Genomic DNA, 23,327 nt, shown 5'->3' on the forward strand with positions numbered 1-23,327 from the left:
GTGTTGAGTGTAACGCTCTCCGTCGACGTGGTTTCTTCTCCTACTGTAACAACTTAAGAGTCAAGGACGTAAGAAATCTTCACTGCATTTCTTTGATATTCATGAGTCACAGATGAATCTGAATCGAGAACAAGGTTAGTGGTATCTTATGAATCCTCATTATTTCACACAGTCCATTAACAATTCATCTCTTTATGTTTGTTCTTCTCTTATTGAGTCTCTTTGTAGCTGGAAAGTTTTCATTTCTATGTTCTCTATATAAATGGCTGACATTAACAGCTTTGCTTCTTTATTCTCGTGTGTGAAGTGGTCCCGTATTCAGTTCCAGATACTCTCTTATAAAATGTATTCTTAACATCTAAAACTTGAAACTAAATGATTTGCTACAATAGTCCAATAGGAATGTGTGCCAGAGGTTTAGTGGATAAGGTCTTATTCTGATCCTGAATGAAAATGGACATATATAAGTTAGTGATAAACGAAACCAGCATCAAAGGATTACCACCATGTTGACTGTGTCTGCACCAAGTAGTTGCACTTGAACACACCACAAAGACTACAGACAACGGCCTGCTGGGAAATGTGTTTTCCCCCTGCATGTAAGGAAATAACTCTTCATACCAGCAGGTAGAAGTAGTCTGTATTGGACCAGAGGGAAAATGTAATAGCTAGGACTGAGGCTGTCGAGCTGTCCTCTCCTGAATCGTGCTGATCAGTTGGTCTACAGTTGATTTATTCTAGGTGATCAATTTGCTGTGAAAAGATTTGTGTTTTTGAATTTGCCATAAACTCCCTAACTCTCTCGGAATATTTTTCTCCTTGACGCTGTCGCCAGGAAACTTTTCTCTTCCTTTAAACACAGCGTTCAGTGTTGGTCGTTGATGAATCAAGTTGGTAGTATTGAATGACGATCTCCTACTACCACCTGACCAAACATCCACATAATTCACAAATTTCTGTCTGACTGACTTCATTTTCTAGAATAATTCTTTTACACATTTCGGTTCCTCTTTTTCTTCGTTTTTTGGCAGCCTTTACTGTAGCCAACTGCCACTGGCAGTTTTGACATTAGCTAACGCCCATTAACAGAAGAAGAGGAAGATGTTTTGATGCTTCAGGGATGTGGTTTTGGTTTATGGCAGACCTAAAATGAAACTACAAAAGGCCGACTTTACTGAAGCCTGATACCGATCCGATCGTTTTTAAAACTCCTGGATTGGCCTCAGTACCAATCAGGACATCCCTAACTTTTAGTAAGTATGTGCAGTATTTCTGCTCTACAAAGTTTATCAACCTTGAGTAGGGACATAGTATTGGGTTAAATACTGTTGGATGTATACTTGAAAGTCACACCTAATCTCATTGTTAATGTTTGTAGGTTACGCCTGCTATTCACTTTAACAGTGACGTAACCGGATTAGACAACTGAGCAGTGAACAATATGGCGGTTATATGGTACATGTAAACACCATTAATTCCTATTCTTTAATTTGTGGGTGTGTAAGGATTGTTGTATTGTTCCGTTAGTATATAATAAGTACACACTCCATTCTATCTCAAAAACACACACGACTCACAGCAGTCCGCTGTTGACAAGGGGAAAATTGGTTTGGTCAACAGGGTCACACATGGGCTGAGTCTTCCCTCTTTCCTGTGACTTACCAAAGACTTTATCAGTGTGTTTGTGTGTGTGTGTGTGTGCCTGCCAGCACGCATGTAATTCAGCCGGTTGTGAGGTGAGATTTTGTTGCTTCCTAACAACTACACACCCTCTCTCTCGGCAGTGAGAAAAGGAACCAAGCCTTTCCTCCTGCAGGGCTTTGACAGACTGTGTAATTGCTACACCACACTTTGCTTTATTTTCCCCTCACTCCTCCTTTTGTCCTGTGTCTTCATACTCATACGCGCTGAACTGGAGGGCCGTAGCGGTCGCAGTAAATCATTCACACCGAGCAGCATTTGAACCTCACCACAACAAAAAGAAGACGTGCAGCTGTGGTTTGCTGAACCAAATGAACGGATTTGCTTACAAATGCACCGTGAAATCCCCCCTATAACCTTTCCTTCCCGGGCTGGAAGGCATAAACAAACATGGGCTGCATTGACACCTGCTATCCTAACACCATCTGTATCGCAACATGTTTCCTGGTGAGGAGTAAAAAGAAAAAAAATATATATATATAACTTACTGTTTACTTCAGGAACGAGGGAAACCTTCCTCTGGATTGGGGAATAAAATCAGTAGAAGAGCAGCTGCATGACTGTAACTCACACCGCAAAGACGTGTTTATTAGAAAGTTAACGGAGACATTTTGAAGGGCAATCCACCCCATGTGACATTTATTATCAGTAATAGCAGTAAAATCTCAAATCGCCTTAAATAAACATTTGTCTCTTGGCTTTGTTTCGAACGTTTAAGTAATGTAGAAAGTCTCACTGGCCAAGAATATGTTTTAATATCTGAATACTGTTCTTTTTTCAGTTTGCAAGTTCTCTAAAACTGATTTTTTCCTCCTTTAACCCTTCAACATCTAAAGCCTCAATGTCTGCCTGGACTTTTTTGGTTACACTGACTATAAAAAAGACACAAAATGTCCTGTGAGTAAGTGTTTTTGACCATTGTTCTAGGATACCTGGAACTTTCAATATCTGGCAGTTATTTCGAATTTACCTTAACTGGCAGAGACCCAAGTGAAATTACTGTAATGACACTATATTAGCTTTAAAGCACGACGTCTAATAGTCGGTTTAGGCTTCTGCACTGCTGCATTGTGTGGCGCAGAATAAAACAGGACTCAGTAAAATCACTATTTTATTGACTGAAGTCAGGAAAAGTTGAAGGCGAAAGTGTTTTAATACTTTAAATATTATCAGAAAGCGTCCCTCCTCTCAGCTACAAAATGAAATGTGGGCAAAAAGCTTTAGCCTTCCTCTAAAATACTGTTAAGCATTAAATCCTGCAACAGTTAGAAATGAAGGCAGTGGTCTCAGCTCCAGATGATAAACATTGCATAAGCGTAGCATTAGCATTCTCGCTTACAGTTTTAGATACATGTAAACATTTTAATATGGTAGTGATGCAACACTCAGGTGTAATGGAGGAAGGACTGTTTCTTCAGAGCTAAGTTTAAATATGTATTATTTACACAGAACTACGATATTTCCTTATTCCTCTATTTTTCGGATTTAAATTGGAAAGTTTTAGGAGGTTTGTCTTGATGTAGGTTGTTTGGGGTTGTTCTCTTGGTCTCTACACCATGTATACAAAGATACAAAGACTTGTGTGTAGTGTAATTTGAAAAATAACTGGGAATCAGTTCTCTGATCATTGGAAAGGATGCTTTTCAGTTTATGGTAAAAGGTGGAAGCTGTAATGCAAGGTGTTCACCTGCCATTGGGAGCGACTTTGGTTCAGTTTCTTGGCCAAGGACAGTTCAGTTAGTCTTCGGTTGGCCACGGTTTGGACCACCAACCCTGCCATTAGTGGACAGCCCGCTCAACCAGCTGAGCCACAGCCACCTGTGAAATGATGGCATGTTTGCTTAGTTCAGAAGTTGTTTGGTGGGAAATCTTCATTTAGGGCTTCTTCTTTAAAACTCAGAACAAAGCCAGTAAATTGCAGCATAAATATTTTAATTAGGTTAAGCTCGGACCACAATCCACGATAGCATTATATGCATAAGTGTGTTATTACTCAAACTTCATCATAACCTTCATGTCAGGTAATGCTGGACTAGATTCGTTTTATTAAAAGATATGCTCGTCTTTACGTTGCGTGTAATATTATCAAACATATATAACATATGTGTGTGTGTGTGTGTGTGTGTGTGTGTACGGTGGCGTGTCCCCGGGGTTATTGACTGACAGATCCGCAGCAGGTTATTGTTAGAAATCCTGAAATATCCCCGGGGTTCATGTCTGCTTCTTTGTTTCTTTTTTTCCTGTCAGCCGGCCTGAAGGGAGCCAAGCCGTTTCCCAGACCCGCTCTCATTGGACCTTATCTGTTCGCCCTGCCAGGAAGATAAAGCGAGCAAGCTATTTGCCTTGTTAATATACTGCCACACACACACACACACACACACACACATATATATATATGCACATAAATCTTTGAGTGACAGAGGAAGGAGGAAGAGACTCTCTCCCTTCCCTCTCACATTTGAGTATTATCAAACCGGGGCGCTATCTAATCACAGATTAGCAGCTGACTCTGATGTGCCTATTGTTCAGCTTTCTCTCTCCACTCTTATTTCTACCTTGTTCATCTGTCATTCATCCTTGAGTCTTTTTTGTCTTATTTTACCCATTGTCTCTTTTTTTTAATCTGTGTGTTCAGTATATAAGGATTTGTTTAATTCAGTTCTTAAAATCTGTATCATGTCAGATATGTCGTCTACCTCTGATGTGATAGCTGGTGTGAACTGATGAGTGGGAAAACCTAATCTTTGGCAAGTCTGCAGCAAAAAAAGGTGGCTCCATCTTTGGACTGCTGAATGCCCAACTTTCTCAGGTTATAAAAGCTTTTTTTCAACCAATGTAATTAACAAACTTGCACTGAGCAGCTCATTGCGGCGCAGTATTTTAGGTCTGGCCTCGAGGCCTTTGCGCTCATTTCGGAAACGGTTCCAGCAAATGCTCTGATTAAAAAGCTATTGACCCAAACAGCTTCACTTTCCCCCAGCACAGAATGAGAAATACCAAGCATCTCGGCGTACTGTACTACTCGTTGTTTTTAATTACAGCCCAAGTCAGAATGCTGTTCCTAAATGTGGCATTAGAAGGCGGCCGGCCTGGGCTTTGTTCAGCGGCGGGAAAGACCAAGAGTTACCTTGGGCAAGCTAAGAGGAGTTAAATATGGATAAATATGGTGATAGTCTGGATTATCAGATTACACAGCTAAAGATTTTCATTGTTGTCCATAAACTATTTAAATACATAGATGAGCTGTAATGTTGTTCCTTAATTTAACCTGAACCTTTAAACCATAAATTGAAGGTTTAAAAAATAATCATGCCATGTGCTATTTCAGAGATCCTTTTCTATTGTTGTGGAGAAGTCTAAATATCACCTCTGGCTTCAAATGATGTTACAGATGTTTGCACTAACATCGCCCTCTTCTGGTACTATATGGTCAGTTAATGTGTTGTAATTTAATCATACAGTTTTCTTCGTAATTTCGTGTGTGAGGAAAACGTTGGTATTCCCAGTGGCCTCTTCTTTTATTATGGCTTTTTTATTCCCTACAATAAATTTCCTGGTCTTTAATTGCTAGGTTGTCAACTTTGATTGCTTATAGACACACGCAGTTGCAGCAATCCCTGTCCACATATAAAGTGATTTGTTTTCATCCATGTCTTTCTAGCTGTCATTTGGTCTCTAGTGGACCTTCCATGCTGCTCCATTGGGTTCACCCGATGCTCCAAGCCTTATACACTATATTACCAAAAGTATTCGCTCACCTGCCTTTACTCATTCTATGAACTGAAGTGCCATCCCATTCCTAACTCATAGAATTCAATATGATGTCGGTCCACCTTTTGCAGCTATTACAGCTTCAACTCTTCTGGGAAGACTGTCCACAAGGTTGAGGAGAGTGTTTATAGGAATTTTTGACCATTCTTCCAAAAGCGCATTGGTGAGGTCACACACTGATGTTGGTCGAGAAGGCCTGGCTCTCAGTCTCCGCTCTAATTCATCCCAAAGGTGTTCTATCGGGTTCAGGTCAGGACTCTGTGCAGGCCAGTCAAGTTCATCCACACCAGACTCTGTCATCCACGTCTTTATGGACCTTGCTTTGTGCACTGGTGCACAGTCATGTTGGAAGAGGAAGGGGCCCGCTCCAAACTGTTCCCACAAGGTTGGGAGCATGGAATTGTCCAAAATGTTTTGGTATCCTGAAGCATTCAATGTTCCTTTCACTGGAACTAAGGGGCCAAGCCCAGCTCCTGAAAAACAACCCCATACCATAATTCCTCCTCCACCAAATTTCACAGTTGGCACAATGCAATCTGAAATGTACCGTTCTCCTGGCAACCTCCAAACCCAGACTCGTCCATCAGATTGCCAGATGGTAAAGCGTGATTCATCACTCCAGAGAACGCGTCTCCCCTGCTCTAGAGGCCAGTGGCGGCGTGCTTTACACCATTGCATCCGACGCCTTGCATTCCACTTGGTGATGTGTGGCTTGGCTGCAGCTGCTCGGCCATGGAAACCCATTCCATGAAGCTCTCTGCGTACTGTACTTGGGCTAATCTGAAGGTCACATGAAGTTTGTAGCTCTGTAGCAATTGACTGTGCAGAAAGTCGGCGACCTCTTTGCACTATGCGCTTCAGCATCCGCTGACCCCTCTCCGTCACTTTACGTGGCCTACCACTTCGTGGCTGAGTTGCTGTTTTTCCCAAACGCTTCCATTTTGTTATAATAGAGCTGACAGTTGACTGTGGAATATTTAGGAGCGAGGAAATTTCACGACTGGATTTGTTGCACAAGTGGCATCCTATGACAGTTCCACGCTGGAATTCACTGAGCTCCTGAGAGCGGCCCATTCTTTCACAAATGTCTTGTTTCACAGTCTGCATGCCTGAGTGCTTGAATTTATACACCTGGGGCCAGGCCAAGTGATTAGAACACCTGATTCTGATCATTTGAATGGGTGAGCGAATACTTTTGGTAATATAGTGTATCAGCATGGGGAGTTTAGTGGTAGTAACCGAAGTCATGGGCGGTTTTACTTTGCTGTAGTCATTAAGTGAACTCTGCGAACCACGTTTGTTTTGTTTGTGTGGGTCGTGATTCAGTCCGCATCAACGTATCAGGTACGTTTGATCGCTACATAAAAGGGCTAGGCTAATTTATTGAAAGATTAGTTGTTGATAGTCACTGAATGGTGAGAAAAACGGGGTTGTGCAGTGTCAGCGTGGAGGGGGGTGACTCCAGGACGCTGGAATTCACTGTTAAGCCTTCTTGAGGTGTCGTGGGCCTAACCTAACGAAACATCGGTGAAGGGAGGTGCCCACTTGAAAACCCCAATGACATGCTGCATACTGCTGTTGACTATCTGTTGTCTTCATGTTGGTTGGTAGCGATATTTCTTTGTTTGTTTAGCTGCTGAGCGGGGCATACAGGCCAGCAGCATGTGGTTAGCTTATATTTCACAAGGTTTGAATTGACCACTATCTGCTGCTGAGCGGGCCATGCAAACCAGCAGCATTTACTTAGTTGATTTAGATTGTAGGTTTAATCGTCATATCTCATAACTGTAGGTTTGTTAGGGTTTCTCAGTTGGCCAGGGCTTCTAAATGTGTTTTGCCTGGGATCTTGGCACAAGGGATTGTAACATCTAATCCTGTGTATTAACGAATGCAGTCAACGTTCTTAGTTGCTCCCATTGGTCGTCGCCTTTAAAGGTTAGATTAGTTCAAGTTGGTACCTGAAGCAACTAAAGCTGTCAATAAGTGTCGAGGTATAAAATGTCCTTTGACCTGTAGTGGAGTAAAGCAGAAAGTAGCAGAAGACATCAAACCAGGAAGAGTAAATCTGAGTAAAACACAGATGTAGGGGGTCATTTCTAAATCACATGAGCTCCCCAGGTAAAACTAGTAAAACTAATCCTGTGCAAATAGGGCTATTGTCATGCATAAATGTATTTTGCCCCGTGTTCCAAGGATTTTCTGATGTTAAAACATTAAAGGAACTTTTAATTAAACGAATGAACCTGTTTATATGTAGACAACGTACCCCATTGTTCAGAACTGAAAAGAAAACTAATTTTACTATTAAATCTACACTACACGTTGCTGCAGGCTCAAAGCTCTGACTCCAACCTAACTTTGTCCATATTGTCTTATCTGAACAGCGAGTATTCAGTGGGCGAAAGTGCTCCATGCCCCGCGGCTCTGTGCTCAATATTAATGCCCAGCGCCGGCTGCGTGCCTCCCAACCCCTCACCAGGCAACTCGCTGCTCTGTGGGACTTACAGTCCAATTACATCAGCTATCTCCCAGGCTTTGTTACCAGGCCTCTGAGAGTGTGTATATGTGTACGTCTGTGTATGTGCAGCTGAAGTCTCCTCTGATGTCTTTTTGATGTTGTACTGGTGCTTTTAAGGTCTAATCCAGAAGCCCTGTCTTTCTATCATTCCTAACCTGACTTTGAAACCCAAGGAAAGGTTGGTGCGTGTACCTCAGTTTGTGTGTGTGCCGTCTTAGCTGTGGAGATCTGAGGGTTTTTTTTTTGTTTTTTTCTTCTATCTTGCAGACAGCAGTTTGACAGGTAGCTTTGTTTAACACTTGTGCTACACAATGCCTAAAAGATCTTTGTTCTCTGCTCAGCTTGTCTCTCTGGCTGACTGTCTTCCTCACAGCTTCTCTGAGTTTTCTTTTTTGTGTTTTTCTCAGCTATGTTTCTTTATTTTTTAACCAAACTTACCCGATTGATTGCTTCTGTCTCTGTTTATAGGACTTCTTTATTAAATAAAATAACTGCTCTGCATTACCAGATATCGTGGATCCTAACAAGCTGTGCTCTGCTAATCAATATTCCTATATTCACAGTTCGCCAGGAGGGCTGTGTGTAATTAATTAAGCTTCATGGACAATTCTGCCAGCCAGTTTTGCATTTTTAAGTTTTGTTTTGGCCGTTTTGTGCTTTTATTGAAAAGTTGTGAGTGAGCAAAGAGAAGAGGTATTGGAGTTAGAGAGAAGGGAGGACATGAAGCAAAAAGGTCCAGGCTGGAATTGAACCTGCAAGAAGGGCTATAGCTTCAATTGAAGGGGTGTCCACTCAACCAGGTGAACTATAGAGGGTGTATGGGGTGTCCGCTCAATATGGCGAGCTGATGGGGTGACCAATAAACTGTGCCCTTTACTGTATGTCGCCCCCTCTCACTGAGCTGAAAGATTCCAATATTATAGCATCAATGTTAGGCACAACATTTTATCATCTTTTAGCCAGTTCCATCGACGAAACCGTTCAACAATGACTGCCTCCCAAAATGAATATATATATATATATATATATATATTTTTTTTTTTTTTTTGCTAGCACTCACTAAGAGCTGAAATGAACATTATTTCTTCTGCCTGTTATTGTTATTGGCTTTAAACAAATATTAATAGAGGTTTAAACCATGTTGTGTTTGCGCTACTATTACATTTGACCTGTGTGCTGGTGCTTTGCCAGCCTTTATGTTTTGTGCCACGACACAAAGCGAATGTCCTGTTGGCTGGATTAGGTTTTGTTCACAATTTGTCAGAGCTGAGCCCACAAGAAAGACAAACCTCAACCAGTGGCATTTTCTTCTTAACAAATTAAAAAATCACAGGGGCATATTGTGACTTCACTTTTGATAGATGTTGTGTCATTTTGGAGTAAATGATTTGTTCACTTCACTAACAAATCAATCACACCATTGAAAAAAAGCAGCCTTTAGGGTTGGAAGCCAAATATTCACCATAGACCTTTAACAAGACGCTCTTAGCTCCAGACCTTTGGCAGTAACTGACATTTGCCAGTGACTCTTTGACATTTTGTCCCAAATTGTCCACGTCGGACCAATTTTAATAGCTTTGACTAATGCCTCAGTCTGTTACCGATTTGTCACTACACTGATTAAATCCCTCTTATCCCAGGTCACTAACTCCCTAGTTCCAGGCAGTACACGTTCACAGATGTGTTTAACAAGACAAATGTCGTATAGGATGACGTGGAAGGCCCCGTGCAGCCGGTCGGTGTTTGCTTTACAAGAGGGATTCGTACCAGACTCTTTAAGGTCTTTGTCCTCGTTGAACTGTGTGAGTGAATATTTGACATTTTCCTTCAGACTAAAGCCTTCCAAGGTTCCAGCTCCAGCTTGTTCTCTGACAATACTGACCCTCCACTGGGACATTTGAATAGCACTTGACTTTCTCTCCATCGTACACCCATTCACTCAGATTTTCAGTCTCTTTATCGTCTCTCTTTCGAGTCTGTGCTTTCAGAAAGTATATTGTCCAAAAATATTTATCGTTAATAGCATTTGTCCCACTCACCAGATATCCTGATAACTCCCAAAAGTGGCCTACCTAAATGGAAGACAAACCGGTTTCCAGTAAAATGTCCTAGCTATGTGAAGTGAATCTTGGATCGTTGCGTCGTTAATGACGTGTTTATTGTCAGAAACCGCTTTACCGATAATTCATGCGGTGTCAAGTAGGTTAAGTGAGGTCTGCTCAGTTGGAACACCTTTCATTATTTGAGTTTGTTTTGTTCATGAGGGTGTCAGCTTCCATTTTCTCATCGCTGGATGCCTCCGTTTCCGTGGTAACTTCTACCAAACCCATTAGTCATAAACTCCTGACCAGTCAGTTACTTATTGGTTGATAATGTTAATGGTTTTAGCAAGTGCTCCAGCTCTTTAAAAAGTATGTGGTTTGAAGGCCAATCCTCCACTGAAGTTATTTTTGTGGAGCAGAGGAAAAGTCTCTCCACTGTAGTTTGATCCAGAATGCAGATTTCCAGTACAGTCCTCGTCTCACGCTGCTTGGCACTGACTGCTGTGCTTTCTGTTTGTCAGCAGTAACACTTTTCCCCGCAGATAAAATCAACTGTGAGCAGGGAAGCAAAAATCTTGTCACAAGTGGCCTCTTGAGACGCATTTCAAATTTGAACATATCAGGTGTGAACGCCAGTCAAGATGGCTTTTTTTTTTTTAAATCCAATCAGCTTTCAAGACCTGACATTACTCTCAGGGTTGTAGCCTCTGTCATCTTATCCTATCCCTCCCATGTGGACTAATCTTGTTTTGCGGTCTTGCAAGATTTGTCGTGCAAAAGCAGTCTTGCGAAATGAGAGAGATCGCAGCCTTCTAACGAGAGGATGCAGGAAATTACGTATATTTAAAATACTGTTCCCATAATCGTTGACCCTGAGGTGCTGGCAGATATTAAACGACCTTAGCCTCCTGATTAAATAGAGACAACTCTGACCTTTTTTGTATACTGAGTCTATGTTTGCCGACCAGTCCAGTTTGTGATCCAGCTGTAGACCCAGGTACTTATAGGTCTGAACCACCTCTACACAGGCTGCAGGTGAGGCCTGGACCTCCGGAAATCCTCTATCATCTCCTTGGTTTTAGCTGTATTGATCAGAAGGTGGTTCGCACCACACCATGAGACCAAGTTGTTCACCAGATTCTTGTACTCCTGCTTTTGTCCATCCCTGATACACCCCACAATTGCAGTGTCATCTGAGAACTTCTGCGTACGTCATGACTCTGTGTTGTAGTCCAAGGTGTACAGGGTGAATAGGACAGGGGAGAGCACAGTCCCAGTCCTAGTGGAAAAAAATGTCTGAATGCTAAGCTAACTAGCACAATGAACAAATATAAATGAATGTGTATTCCAACTGAATTGACACGCCTAGCAGAGCATTAAATGGAACTAAAGACACTCGTTTCTCACGTTGCAGTTTTCCTCCCCTCTAACCCATCCAGTCATTCACTCCTCCCCTACATCTTTCCTACAGTGACGGCAATTTTATATGCAAATTCACTTTTGCTGGTCTTCATTTCCATAGCAGTGTCGTCAAAAGGGCTGACTGTCAAAAGTGTGCAAAGTCAGCACCGACCAAGCCACAAGAGAGCGGAGGAAATATTAGCAGCAGCCGATTCACTTTGCATGTGCATTCATGTTGATTGGGACGGGGATTGCTAAAATTGAGATGAAAAACAAAGCCCGTCTCAGAGAGCACTTCCACCTCTCATGTCGAATGTCTGTCAAACTCAGGAAAGGCTTCCAGCAGCGAACTCGGAGGAGAAGTTTTGACATTTCATCGTCGTCTCGGTTTGACTGACGTGATCTCCATGGGAGTTCATTTCTTCTGACTTGTGACAGGCGAATGTCTCCTAACTTCAACTTAAATATTAAATATTTTAGTTGTACACCCATAAAATACACTAGATAATTCATGGAGGGAATATATAAGTCATTTTATAACACCACCACAAAATCAGAGAGAGGTGGAGGAGATAAACTGTCAGCCTTCACTCGTGTAGAGAGATAAAGAAATGCATGGAGAAAAGTCTCTTTTATGACTGTGATTCTACTTTTCTAAAATGAGCGGCAGACTTAGAAACTCTACAGACAAATGCATGTTGAGGAAAATGTCAGTTGCAATTTGAAAACACAGCTATTTCCAGAAAAATATCTGTTGATAGAGTTACCCCAAGTTCTGGAAGTAATGAAATATATAAGATCGAGAAGTTGTCTTTCGTTCTTGGACTGGAAACGGACAAATTTAATAGGTTCTGCAGAACTTGGATTGAATGCGTAACGCAAATCAGCTCATCAAGATTGTGTCGATGCCACAGAGTTCGAGGTGTGAAATTACTGCAGGAGAAACACACTGCAGAAAACAAATGCTGCAAACCCATAAATGTTGGTACAGTGGAGGGCATTGACATTAAAGCACGCAACCCGAGACACTGAGTTAAGCTTATAGTTTGTTAAATGTAGTAAAATTATAAGCAAATTTTGTCTCCTGGATCAGGAAGAGATGGTGTGTGACTTTTTCATGCAGGTGTTTATGGTTGTGCTGCACTGCAGTCATTCAAAAGCTCGCACACAGAGCGTACTTGATCTCGGTCAGTACATAACTGGCCCATCAGAATCATTTTAAGCCGGATATAGTGAGTTTAAATATTTTGCTTGTAGATGTTTAGAAGAAAGAAGAAAGTAAACGTGTCTCCAGCACAAAAGGCTCATTATGAATCAGAGATCCGTCTGCTCTCAGCGGCTGTACAGTACCTCCAGGGTCGATGGCTGGCCCCCGTTGTATTAAATTAGGCCAATAGATTAGTCAGCACTCCGCAGTAAGTGTTGTGTCTTTCTTTTTGGGTGAAAAAGTTTTCTTTTTATACAGAGCTGCTCTCTCTTGGCCCAAATCAGCCCAACTTGTTTGTCACTGCTGTAGAGCAAAGCGTCGTCCACTTATGAAGTGATTTGCTGCTGCCCCATTGTTCTGTAGTTGACTGTTGTTAATTTTGAGGACGTTCCTGGTTCTGGTTGCCTTGGTAACCCTCATGCATATTTCAATCGTGCAGTTTGCGTTTGCTGTAGACTGCAACGTTGAGGTGCTCTTCTATTTTGAAGTGGTAGAAACCAAAGTCGTGGACATTATTTCTTTATGGCAACTGCCTCAAACTAGTTTGACCCTCGAGCCTTGACTCTAGCCAACCACCACTAAAACAGAAGAAGACGTTTACAAGTTGTCGTCTCTTTTTTTTTTTTGGCAGTTTTGACGCTAGCTAACGCCCATTAACGGAAGAGGAGTTTTGACGCTACAGGCATGTGTTTTGGTTTATAGCAGAGAAAAGATTGGGTTTGCCTGATGCCTGATCTCCTCGACTCTGTGTTTGTTGTTTCTGTGCAGCCTTTGTAGGTGATGAATCAAGCTGGTAGTATTGAATTACAATCTCCTACTGCCACCTCACCAAATATCCACACTGAACAATTTACAAATTTCTGACTGACTTTATTTTCAAGAGTAACATTCTTCCACACAGCAGACATGATATTGGTTCCTCTTCTTCTACTACAATTTTTGGCAGCGTTGGCACCAGCCGACCATCATTAAAACAAAAGAAGTCGTCGTCTTCTTCTTCTTCATTCGTTTTTTTGGCAGCTTTGACACTAGCCAACTGTCATCCGACGGACATGGTCGTCAAAACGACTGGCCGACGTCCGAAAATAATAAAAAAGTGCGTCTTGTCGTCCGTCTCCTGCATCCCCCACAATACTTAGCACGTGTGACGTAGGCTGCACTGGGAGGAGCCTATGAAGACTTCCCCGGAGTTCGGCACTTGAGTTATAAATGTATAAATGACCTGACCAGAACAAACTTTGTTCTTGTTCTCACAGCCCTAGGAGCGAGAACAAATTTCTCGCTTCTTGCAGAGTATATAATAAGCTTAACTGTAGTTGTTGTCTATCAACAGAGGACATGAGGATCACATTTCAGCACACCGTAGCTTATGTCCACAACCTGTCTGTTTCTCCTTCACTTTTTACGCTAACAGCCGAGCCTCTAAACGAAGCCCGGGTGTTTGTGTGTCCTTTTGTGTTTTATCACAGCTGACAGGTGGCCCCTGCCGAAACACCACAATCACTCAGGAGTTGATCTCTCGCTCTCTCGCTCTCTTTTTTTCCCATCCAGTCTCATTAACATTCAAACAGCTTCACCTGCGGGGCTCTTTGGTAGTCGAGGGTGAGTCAGAGTTTAATTATTTCAGACAGTAGAAGGTATTCTTGGGAGGAGTATTGAGGAAAGTTCCCCCTTTTAATACCACAGTGACCCAGGGAGGAAAAAAGTGGAGCGAATGTGTTAATCTGGTCCAGAAAACGTCGGCATGTATAGCTAACGGCAGAGCTGGGCTTCAGATGTTCCAGCATTTCCTCATCATGTAGATGTAGGTGGGAGAGAGTGACTGCCATGTACAGCCATCAGATACCCTGGTAAATATTCCGCCCCGAGGCTTCCTGCCGAGAAATGTTTTTATACCTCGGAGATTGTTGCATTTTACACCTTAGTGAATAGCAGCAGCAAGTCAGAGTGTGTGTGCTGGACAAACTACTGGATGTACACAAGACTCGGTTATACTGCTACATGCACAGGATAAGTTATTTCTCATTTGCATATAAATAAAATTTTAACTTTGTCTTTCCTTACTTTACCTCCCTTTCCTTTCCTTTCCTTTCCTTTTTATTTCCTTACCTTTCTCTTTCTCCCCCTTAATTTTCTTTATATTACCTTCCTTCCTTTCTTTTCTCCCTTCCTTTCCTTCTCCTCTTTCCCTTCCCTTCTCTTTCCCTGCCCATCTTTTCCTATCCTTTCCTTACATTATCCTTCCTGTCCTTTCCCTTACCTCCCTTCTCTTCCCTTTCCTTTCTTTTCATTTCTTTTCATTTCATTTCCCTTCCCTTCCCTTTCCTTACTTCCCTTATCTTCATGTTCCTTTTCTTTCCTCTCCTCTATGTTTAGCTTTTAATTATTACTAATTTACCTCCTCATGTCTCCCTCTGTTTTTCTTCCACCGTTCATCTTGTGTTTTCCTTCCCTGAAGAGAGAGAGCGAGAGAGAGAGAGAGAGAGAGAGAGAGTCTTTGACAGAGAGCGGAGAGGAGGACAAGAGCAACCATTCACACGACAGCAGACTCCTTAACTCCTGAAAGCTGTCTCCAGTACAGCTGTCAGGGCAGCAGCCTCCGAACGGGGCCCTCCTTCAGCTGACACTCAGGAGCCGTCCTACGCTGCCTTACTATTGCCACACGGAGTCTGCGTTCATTGAGGCTCGCTTGCATTGGACTGATTAATTCATGAAGTGAAATATAACCCTTCTGGGGCTCTAAATATAGAACTAAGTGAGATTCATCATCAGTTTTTGCATTTAAAAGAAAGCTTTAAAAAAAATAATCCTGTGACCCTGCATACAGGTTAGTAGATGCTAATAAGTGGCACTGGAAAATTTGTTATAAGAGACCATATTAACATTTATTGGAGGAATAAAGCACTAAAACTGAAGCACCAATCCACCTTTGGCTTTACCCCGGTGTTAATAACTCTTTCAACTCTGTCTGTGTTTGAGTTAAAGGGGTAGCAGGTAGATGAATTAGACACAAGACAGGAAATGAAAGTGATTGATCAAGGGATGGAGACAGAATAGGAGTTTTATAAATGGATGAGCAAGAAGTGAGAATTAAAGAAGGGGAAAGAGGAGGAGGAGGAGACACAATAAATCAATTTTTCGGAGGTCTTCGGGAGTGATGAGGGTCGTCAATGGAATGAGGAGGGAGGAGTTGATGAAGGACGGAGGGGAGGAGAAAGGGCCAGTGTGTCAAGATCCAAGAGGGAGGAGGAGGAGGAGGAGGAGGTGGAGGCGGACACCGCTCTCTGCATCTCCACTGACGCTACCATAATCTGGGGCGCGTGTCCCACAAGGCTTGCTGGTCACCCCGGGGCCTGGCTGGGTGATTCATCTTAGTTAGGGAGCTGTCCAAAAGACTCTCTCTCTGCAGACTGTCACACATAATCCTATACACAACACACACACACACACACAGCCAACATATGTAGTGAGAGGTGGAGCTGCAAACTTGACTGACTGAACACACACATACTTAATATGTCATGGTCCTAAACCCAATCTAAACTTTAATCCATATGTGATCTTTGTAGGGGCCCACACACGTACATATATATTTATAGACATCTGTATGCATCTGTCAACAAGCTGAAAGGGGAGTTATTTTCTACTTACATTAGCCACATTTACAGACATTTGTTTCATCTTTAATGCAGCCTGTCAGGTCCTCAAGGTCAACAGTGTAAAGGCTCATCTAAAGTACGGCGTAACTTACTTGTGCGATAGTCAGTCTGGCTTGCTCTGTAAGAACGCCACCCAAACACGAGTTGATGCTGTGTCTGTTTTGCCCGTCGGAATAATTTTTGTTCTACTTTGTGCTTCACTTTCAACAATGGCGACTAAAATCTTGGACGAAGCCGAATCATACAAGTGTTTGTACAAGTGTTGTATCTCCGAACCTCCTCAGTTAACCTCTCCTCGATGTGTTCCATCTTTATTGATCCAAAACAATCAGTTAAAAAATTGCGGCGATGGAGAAGCAGACGGAAATACTAAAGCGGAAATACACTACTACCAAGTGGACCAATCACAGCTCTTGCGGTCTACGACGCCGCGACACGTAGTTACATTTCTGGGGAGGTATACGTATGCCCTGCGGATGCTCTGTCGCCATAGCTACAACATCAAATTGACACAGAAGCCTAAACCGCCTATAATTCAATCAGAAGATGTCTCAGCCTACAGAGTACTATGAGAGGACTGGGTTGCAACTTTCAGAACAGGTTAAAGGGAGGAACTTTAGTTAGTAATTTTTATTTTAACCTCATTCATTCATTCATTCATTCATTTTTCTGCTTCCGCTTGTCCTCTGGAGGGTCACGGGGGGCTGGAGCCTATCCCAGCTGTCATTGGGTACACCCTGGACAGGTCTCCAGTCTATCACAGGGCTAACACAGAGAGACAGACAACACAGCCATTTGTTTATTTGGTCTAGATAATTGGACTACACTGGAGATTTGTTTATAGCTCGTCTGATTACTACAGACATTTGTATTTATGTCGCTTTGTGCGTTTTATAAACTCAGGATTAATTGACACTATTATGTAGTGCGATGTTAAGTGGCCGGCATTAGTGTGAGTATTAATATTTAGGATTTCCGTGCAGAGCTTGTCACGACTTATTTGTTTTTCTGTTCCTGAAATTTGAGCTTCTGTTGGTCCAGACAGACGGTACACGTATCGTGTTTTCCGCCTCGCTGGCGGTCGGCCTCGTCACACTGTTGACAGAGGTGAAAACCAATCTATACCTCTTGGAAAGACGAGCCATGTCATGTTTGTGTAAAGGGTGTACTGACCTCCCTGATGTACTCACTTTCCCTGCCTCGTTTGCTTAAACATCATTTAGTGATTTTAGCGAGGGTAAATATCCCAGAATGCCTTTCAGCAGGAGCCGGCTGGTGGCTTGACATGGTTTTCACACCGAGGACAAGAAAGGAAAATTGAATCATCAAATATTGTTTGTCTCTTGCTCTGAAAACACTTGCTGCTCGTTTTGGCACTGAATGACTTTGTGGAGGGCGGACGTAATGACCGGCACAGGAGGAGGAAGGAAAGTAGAGCGCTTCGTCTTCCTCCTCTCTCCTTTACATCTCTGTCTTCAACAATGTGATCTGACCTGGATTATCATTTCTTTGTTTATGTTTCTGCGGAAGAAGCAATTAATTTTAATGATAAAAATAATGTTTCAGTAGAGCCATATACAAATAAAGACATCACATTTTGAAATTTTCAGATAACAAATAATATCAGAGGAATTATAAAGCAATGTATTAATACTGAGAGCAGAACACACCATTAAACTAATGTTTGATAATACATTAATACATTACATAATCTAATAATGAAAAACACAAAGTTTGATAGATGATCTTGACTAGAATATATTTAATAAAATTAACCCTTCTGTTGTCCATACAGGTCAAATATTTTAATGTTTCTGTATCACATAACATATAAATTTGGTCTACCCCCATGAGTTCCTAAAGGTGTACAGTAATTAGTTGAGAAGTTAGCTAAAAATGTCTAACACAGAATTAGGTGACACATTCAATTTTAATCTTTATGAATGGCCAAACAGACCAGGTCAGTTTTGACTCAGGAGGATAAAAGTTGAACGGTCAACAGGAAGACAGTACAAAGGATAAATCTGTCAGAAATAACTAGCCTTGTATAGCTTATAGTTGAATGCAGTTTAAGACCGAATATTATAGGAACTCACATAGAGCTTTACTACCAGGGCTGGGTATCACTACTGACCTCCTGAATCGATTAAATTCTGATTAAATATCTATTTATTTAGAGATATTTCAGTTTCAAAACAATTTTACTTAAAACTAGACGTCATGTTGTCATCAGTTCCAGAGCTTTTTGGCATTTCCACAATATTGTACCTACATGGATTTGCTTTTGTGCAGCTCTTCTCTGTTGGCGTACTTTTTAAATCCAGTCAGCTTTCAGACCTGACGGTGCTTCTCAGAGTTGGAGCTTGTGTCATTTTTTTGGATCTGAAGCCAGGATTTGAAGCCAGAGAGAATGAAGGACGTGGCGTGTATTTAAAAGTTGATCTGAGGATTTTGTCATATCACTATCAGATCTTTCTAATCAAGATCCCAGCCCTACTGACTGAATGAAACAGTGTCTGGTTGAGCCTTAATACTTAGCACTTCATGCTCCATAATGGAGAGTTTAGCAAGTTCTAAGGTTCAGTGCTTCTCCGGGAAGTAGATTTCCTCACATGCACCATCGTGGGAAGTAATAGTGTGGAATGTGTTGATTTTTTATTATCCGTAATCACAATAGACTACAATATACTTTAATGTCTTTATCTCTGGATTGCGGCTCCAGTCCAAATACGATAACTACAGATTCAGCCAACAACAGCAACAACAACAGCAAGGCCGTTTCTCAAACCCTCACACCAGCTGCAGCTTTTACAGCTTAAAGTTTAAAATGCCAACACACAAACGAGCCATTCCAGTCATTTAAAGAACATCTGGGAATTTTATATCTTGTTTCAGAGCGTAGAAATTTGAACAGAACAGAAGAAAAGAGAGAGACAGATCCATTTGTCGTCAACCTTTCTTGGTCACTAACGTTCTTAAGCCTCTCAATACGTTAACCATATTTTATCTTCCATAATCAAACTTTAGGTGCAGAACTTTTGACAGCGTTGGCGCAAAAAGAAACTTAATCCCCAAATTTAATCCAGGGTTTTGCCGGTTGTCCAATGGAGGAATTCGTCTTTTTCATATAAATGTGTTTCCTGTTTGTTTTAATATAAATATCTGTCTTGTGTCTTATCCCAGTTCAACCCTGTGTTTTGAGGAAATTCTTGAGTGTAACATTATGATTAACTTCCTCGTTACTCAGGAGAGTAAGATGAAGTTCTTCCTGCTGTCATTTCTCCTTATCACTTCATTATTATAATTCTTTTATTATCTTGACGCAATCATTACAGGAACATCACAAAGTGACGGGTATTTTAGCAGGAACTCAGAGACGTTACTTTTTTAAAAATAGCTGCCCATGTCTCTAAAAACCTGAACTGCTGGATGCTGATCCACCCGCTGGAGTTTTCTCATCAACATATGCAAACAAACACACTTCAGTCGGAGGCATTGAGGCGTGAAGTGTGATTATCAACATCAGATATTTACTAATGATACCAGTTACAAGTTTTGTGTGCGTGCTACTCAGTCTCTGTATCCTTCTTTCGCTTATTAAAGCTTGTTGGCAGTTTGCTTGATGGCCTTGGACACAGGGTGTGTTTAATTCATTCGCCTGTGCATCCCAGGGAGTGTTTTTATGTTTCCCCTCAGTGTGCTTCTGGCATTATTAAAGGCATTAATCACGGGGATGTGATGCCTCGTTACGACACAGCCCTGCTCCCACAGTGCATCCCGAAACACACAGTGGCATCAGATGTCTGCGCTTGAAAATACTTTATTTTGAAAGTCTCCCCCGAAATATATCATATAACCGAGCAAGAACAAGCAGAAGTGACATTTGTTTATCATGTTAAGAACTGAAAGTCTGCAATAGTAACATTCATATGCCTTTGAGCAAGGCACAAGCCTACTGTGGTCTGAGGAGTTTACATGAAATGCTTGGAAATGTTGCAGCTAAAGGTTTCCCCGTGGTGATTTCTTGTAAACAGTCAAGAAATTGCATTGTCTTTGCTTGAGTTGTGACGAATATGTTTATTACATGGACTGTATAAAGATGGACGACAGAACTGTTCCTCAAAAGTCAAGCCAAAGCAAGTAGAGCTCCCCCTGGTGTTTGCCTGCAGTATAGGTCATAAGCTCCACCTCCTCCATGTCAGTGGATGGGACATGGGCCAAACTAAAACACTAAAATACATATCAAATATTTATTTTTTTTTTTCCAAGGATGGTTTTTAATCCTTTATTTGTTACATTCATGTTGATTGCTTGCAGACTTCTTTTCTGCCTTTACATCCCATCTTGACATGCTACCCCCCCCTGTAGGTCAGAGTTAAAAAACAGTCAACGCCAGTCAGCGTCTTCCAGAAATCCCCAAATAAGTCCAGATGCTTTTGTTCCGTCTTTGTTTTGGATAAACTTTGACCTGGATGACTGAGGATCTTCACAAATCTTTTAATATCCTATCTCTTGAGATTGAGAACATCACCTTTTGCATGGTCGCATCTCAGATCCTGAGAACAAACCTGTGGGGCTTCACAGCAGAAGATTAAACTAAACCATGTCCTGGCAAAACACTTAATATTCATTGAAACAGCAGTATGTGTGTGGTGAGCCGGCAGGATTTATTATATATTCATAATCCTATTATAGTTTGAATGAATGAAAATGGAAAAGGAAACTTGTTGGCTAATAAACCAGAACAGCGGCTTAGAAGATGCTGAAATACTCAGTAGATCTGATAGTTGAGTGATAATTCTCAAGACAAACCAAAAATATTGATTAGGAAACTTTATGTTTAATGTTGTCAACATACCCAAAAAAACTAAGTGTTCCATCTTCTGCTTGGTCGTTTTTGTCAAAGACTGGAAAAACCCAACGCACTCACTGTCTTCTGGAGAAAGTATTGGCTTATTTAATAGATGGTTTCTTGATTGCTTCATTCTCCATCCGCTGAACAAGTCACAATCACTGAAGGTGTTTGTGGGTTACGGGAGCTGCATGAGAAAATTAATATCTAAATAATTTAGACTTTAGTGTTCAGTCTGGTCGCGGTTCTGTGAAGAAATTGTCAAAAACGGCCTCCGTAGACATTAAATATTGAATCGAGGATTCTTATTTGTGGTGAACATTTTGTCAAGTTTATTGTAGGTACTCCTTTATGCTACAACATTGATCTTATACATTCATCTTTCACATTGTAGCTTCTCAGCTGTTATGTTCAGATGTTTGTTCCTTGAACGTCTTTTCAACCGTTATACTTTTACTACATGACCACCGGCGTTCTTGTTACCTCACCTCCTGGATTTTTCAGAGAAAGTCGTTGCATTCCCACATTGTTTTGACAAGTGGCCTCTTGAGCTTTTCCTCTTCACAAATTCTTGTCTCCTTCCTGCCCTCGTGTCTCACCCCCTGCTGAGTGGTAGATCCCTCGGGTATAGAGCTGCCAGTCTTCTGACACTGTGCATGCTACCGTACCACCTCTGGGTACAAAAAACATACAGTGTTACTACAAACATAGATTAATGTATGGATGATCATAAAAACTGCACATTTGGACTCGTATACTAGTAGTAGTAGTAGAAAATCAGCAGGCTGCCAATTAAATTCCGCATTCCAACTAAAAACTGGAGGAAACTTTTAAGGTCATGGATGTCTGTGAAGATTCTCAGTCATCCATGTCATGGTACATCTTAAATAAAGCTAAAAACAAAGGCAGCCGTACAAGTTTAAGGTTTCTTGATGACGTTTCACTATCAACCAAGTAGCTTCTTCGGTTCTAAGTGGCTGTTGGGGAGTTTAGGTTTTTATTTGGAACATCTGTGTGTGGTGTCAACCTGAAGCTCACATGACAAATGTCTGTTAACAACCAGCTAATCACCTGCAATAAGATAATGACCATTAATTGTTAACAGGTTGTTTGAGAACCGCTAGTCATGAAAAAACACCCAGGTTCAGCTCTTATTCTGAAATAAAAACCTCAACTCCCCAACAGTTTATCAGAACTGGAGCCTTGTTTGCCTCTGTGTTTGGTTTTAGCTATTTTTTTTTTTTAGGCTATATATGTAAATACATGTTGCGTATGGGTGATTTTTATGTAGCCTCGTGGGTCTAAATGATGTCCTTCTGGAATGAGTGAACCTCCTTATTCATAGAGAAACAGGCTCTGATTTACTTTCTGTATAATTGGACCTGAGTTTATTCATGATTTTGAACTGTTTTTAAAACCCTTTCTGTTGTTGAACCCATTTCTGATGGCCTCACTTCCACAGTCCCATTCTATGTCAAAAACAAATAAATACAGGCTAAATCCAAGTGGACCGGCGTGGCGTCAGAAGCCCCGGCAACAGTGTCAAACTGTCCACCGTGTCTTGGGCCAAAATCCCATTTCATCTTCACCACTGTACTTCACTCAGGCCAGGAGCCAAATGTGAGAGCGCTTGACTGTTACAGCCAACAAAAACAGACACCAGAGAGAAAGCCCCTTAGCTACCAGGCCGACTACTCAGATATGCTAACACAAACCGGGAAATCAAATTCACTTGATAGCAAGTTGTTATTCAAGGAGAAAATATGGTTTTGTAATTCCTCTCTTCGACAGGATTACTACTAATGAGAAAAAGGTCAAACGTCCATAATCAAGATTTAATCCTAAAAACAAGACAGGATTCAAACACTCAAGAATAAATACTAATGAACCTAAAAACCCAACATTGTTAATTTATATTGAAACCAACCAGCATGTTTGAGTTCCATTTTGTAGCATTTCATTAAGGTAAACGTGATAGAAAACAGTCAGAAGTCTTTGCATAATCACCCCAAATCCACTTTAAGAGGACACCATCACCCAGATTTATGCAGGTCTCACATCCAGGTACTACAGTTGCTCTTGTTCTCCGGCTGAATATTCATGAGGCTATTTCCAGCACAACGCAGGGCCTCTACTGGTGGAAGGCTACACGAGATGAAAACTTTAGCCTCAGTGC

At 41.5% G+C, this 23,327-nt stretch overlaps 1 protein-coding gene across 1 annotated transcript in view; it reads left to right on the forward strand.

The window, feature by feature from the left end:
* The window catches only part of man1a1 (mannosidase, alpha, class 1A, member 1), a 131,060-nt gene that overhangs the window by 73,900 nt on the left and 33,833 nt on the right, over positions 1–23,327 (forward strand). The gene's annotated exons all lie outside the window — the stretch shown is intronic.

Source organism: Chelon labrosus, assembly GCF_963514085.1.
Source record: "Chelon labrosus genome assembly, chromosome: 14".
NCBI classification, from domain to species: Eukaryota; Metazoa; Chordata; class Actinopteri; order Mugiliformes; family Mugilidae; genus Chelon; species Chelon labrosus.